Source organism: Pinus tabuliformis, chromosome 6, assembly GCF_031772625.1.
Source record: "Pinus tabuliformis cultivar Carrire ecotype Pingquan chromosome 6, CPIR1, whole genome shotgun sequence".
NCBI lineage: Eukaryota > Viridiplantae > Streptophyta > Pinopsida > Pinales > Pinaceae > Pinus > Pinus tabuliformis.
In genome coordinates, this window is record NC_142292.1 from 1,492,762,629 (window position 1) to 1,492,767,042 (window position 4,414).

Consider the following 4,414-nt stretch of genomic DNA (forward strand, 5'->3'; position numbering starts at 1 on the left):
AGAAAACATAAGAAAGACTACAAAGAGATAATGTAGGATGAGTGTGTAAGGGAGACTAGTATGCAACTAGATGTACTCCTAACATAATACGCTATAAGGTTGGCATCAAGTATAATGAAATTTATAATGTAGCCACTATAGCTACTCTCGACCTGCATACAAAAAGATACGAGAAATTAAAATCGATATAAAACAATGTGCAATAAAAAATATAAGAGATTGAATAAATTGTACAAAAAATTGAATGTCTTTCCTTTCAGCAAAAAGATATGTCATAGCCACTACTTCTAACCAATTTTCCATCTTACCTTTTTGATGAAAACGATAATCAAATAAACCTCGAAAAATTCTTGTGAATGTACCATGATCTACTGTCCCCCTTAGAAAGCATGAGAAAATATCGAAGCTTGTTATTATAAAAAAGGATTGCTAAGTATGATACTTGCAACTGATCATAGATTGGATCATGAAATTCAAAACAATCCTATTGAAAACCTAGAATCATTGAAAAGATGAATTTTCAATTAAAAGTACGGGATCAAGATGAGAATCTTGTAAGGGAAAATGAATATGATCACGTTCAAAAGGCTTTCCAAGAAAGTGAGGGCTTGACATAACCATCAACGAGGGTTGAAGTGCCTCAGCTTCTTGACAAGTATCTGAATAGTGAGATGATAGGCTATAAATATTAAATGATGTGGAACAACTATCATCAGATATGCTGGTGGCAAAATGATAAGCTAAATAACAGGCATCAAGACAAAAATTATAATCAGATGGACTGATTAAAGCATAAGATTCTCGATTAAAAGACAATAAGATAGGTCAATTTGGGGAGATTTGAAAATTCTTTTAACAATAGAAGCAACTTCCTCATATGTTGAATGTGACAAACCATTTCCTTGTACCTGGTTGCAACCTATGCAATCATCGTAATCATCAAAATAATTGAACAAGAATGCTAGTATAGAAAATACATGAAATCGGTCAGGATGTAATGGATGAAAGGGAGGAACTTTATTCAACAAGTAACTCAAGCACTTGCTAACACTCAGAAGGATTTATGATGTCATCAAGACATTCACATGAAAAACTAGGAGCTGATTAATTTAAAATGCATTTGATACGAATGAATGCTTCGACCAATGATAATCTTTAAGATGATCAGTGCCATAGATTTTTACATCCATGAAAGGCATACATTCCAAACCTGATTTTGATGCAAGAGAATTGTGTGAGGATGCGGAAACCAAAGTAGAATATTCAACCCGATCATAAATTAAATTTTGAAGTTTAAAATAGCTATATTCAAAATACCAAATATCTTTCAAGAAGGGATTTACATTTAGTGAAACCATGTGAAGAAAATGATTTTGCGAGAAAATCCAGTGACTTAGTTCAGGGACCTTACTAGAGCCACAAGAACCTAACATAACCATCAATAGAAGTTGAAATGAATCAAATTCCTAATAAGTACCATAACTTTTGAAGTTTATATAATTAGATTTTGAAGGCTGGATTAGATTACACATGGTGTGTGGACATCTATTATCAGTAATTTCAATGAGACAACTACTATTCTGATGGTAGCCAACTCTATCATTGATCTAATGAGACTATGCATATTCAACAAACGGGTTACTCAAATCACAATATTATTCTAATTACAAATATCAATATGTATAAATGGGACAAATCTCATAAGTAACCTGCGCTGAATAATTTTCCTCGTGTAAAACTGGAAATGATAAGGGATGGAACAAATTTTGAGTGATTTGGTTGTTGACTTCTTCATTATGGATGACCTCACTAGATTGTGACAATTTAGAATCCTACTTATCAGGTGGGAGATCCAAAGATCAAGACATATAAACAACATAACACAAGGAACAATGAGTTACAAAGGAAGCTTCTACAAAAACATTTTTTTTGACCAAAATAGGATCTTGATCTAAATCATTCAAATCACAATTTTCTGAAAAATTAGTAGATTCACTTGGGCATTAGACATTATATACATTAATTGAATCATCATCATAATAATGGTTTCCCAAGACTTTAGATTTATTAGGCAAACTAATTTCATTTGATTTAATACCGAGTTTAGTAGATTAGCCAAGAAAGGAATAACATCATATTGACATGGAGGAATTTGAAAAAGAGAAGAAATATTGAAGGATTCCTCACTTTTCTACTCCTATACTTGTGTAATATGACCACATAATAATTGATCACAAATTAGACCAACAATTTTCAAATCAAGAGAGTTTGAAGAAACACCTCGTGGAGCAGATTGATCAAGTGGATCAAGGTACAAAGATTCATGGCATGTAGATGATAGAGGATGGTAGGATGTTCCTTGAAGAAGTAATACTTTCAGTGGAAATGGATCGAAGATCGAGGTTAAGAGTGTTAGTGCCATATTGAGGAGTGCAAGGATTACCCTTCACCGTAAGCTCCATGAACCATTCCAATGTTTCCTCCATTTGATCTAAATAATGGGAAGTGGATGAATATTGAAGAGACATATCAACAATATTTTTTGTAGATTTCCCAACTTCAACATTAATGCATAGAGGCACCCCAATCGGTACTGGAAAATTAGGAGAAAAAGGAACAAAAGGAATAGTATGTTCCTTCTCCAAAATTAGTGATGTCTCATGGTTTAAAAAAGTTAGGGAATTAGAAACATTAGGGGGCTCAAATTCACCATGAAAAGAGATATGAACCAAACACTCAAACTTTATTTTAAAGAAATCCCATTCCATATCTTCTTTAGGAAACTCATAACATAGGTGAAGGAATCGATTAGAAAAATCCTCGATTCATTAGGATTCATTCCTAGTTGATTAATTCTTTTATAAACATCTCGGTAATCATACCTATCGAAGGCTAAATGAAGCTCCTTGATGAGGTGTTCAAAAGAATGAATGGAAGCAAGTGGTAGGGTATGGCACCATCAGTTAACTTGACCTTCAAGAGTGAGGCAAACAAGAACACAAGACACATCTTCACAATTAATTTGATAGTATTCACAAAAAATAAGAAAAAGAGATCCATCCTCAGTAATGGGTGTATCACCATCACCATCAAACTTGAATTGAGATAAGTCATCAAGTTGTTCCACATAGATGAAATGTTTAGTAAGGGATAGTTTAGAAAGAAATTATGGGATTATGAATTGGGGATGAGCCATTTAAGATAAGCGATTTAAAATCAACTCAACTGGCATAGCTTGTCATCTAACCCTCCTTCTAGCACCATTTGTTGGTGGTGCTGGAAATCCGTCAGCCAAAGGGGTATCCCCGATGTGAAGTCCCAATTATCCCTCACGTTGTTTGGAGTGGGAGTCCCATTTGGAGTATCAGCCCGACTACCATAACTCTAAAGTTTTCCTTGGCTGAAATAAATCACATAAGAGAGTATGCACATAACCATTGGAATTAGCAAGAATGTGTAAATGGAGATTCTCATGAGAGGGAAATAAAAGTGAGCCCCTAGAAGCGAAGTAATAATATCTTCCTTAAGAGAGACACATAAGAGAAAGGAAAGGTTTGTTAGTTATCTAGCAAAGTAGTTCAATATACACATCAAACAGTAAAGCAAATACAACACATATTCAAAAATATAAGTACCAAAGCCACCGAAATAGTTCAATTTCCCTAGTACATGTGAAAAAAACATATATCGCAAACATACAAAGAATATTCTTACTACGTTCATGATACATGCATAAAAATGTGTTGGTTCATCGAGCTTCTGATTATGAGTGAAAGATCCAAGTACACAGTTACAATGGTGAACCACTAGCTCCAATAATGGAACATTAAGTCACTTCTTTCTTCTCCAAAGAATGATCTTCTATCCTATGCCAAGCTAGAGAAGCCAAGGCTAGCTCTCCAAAGGCTAAGCCTCCAAAATCCATTTGCTTGAGTTATGAGGGTGTATTTATAACAAGAGGAATGACCTTTCATACCGCCATGACTCTTGAGCTTCCCTCATGACACTTATATTTCTAATGTGACCTTTGAACTTCTATATGACTATGGACTTCTCCTAAAGACTCTTTTGTCCATATATAACTATGTGACTTTTTATATGCCACATATAACCCTTGTAATTCCACACATTAAATTTTTTCCATTCCTTTTTATAATTACATCATTATATCCAAAAATAATGTGGCAAGACACATGGACACACATGACATTGGGATGGCACTTGTACAAGTCACAACTTGACAATGATGATTGAAACTCTATAGTGCACAATTTCAAGATGCAAGAATTGTGCATTGCACAATTCCGAGAGGCAAGGGATGAGTTTGAGGGCTAAGAATACGTAGTGCATAGTTATAGAGGGTTAAGTGAAGTCAAGTTGTTTGGGCAAGAAATTTCTAGGATTTGACTAAGTG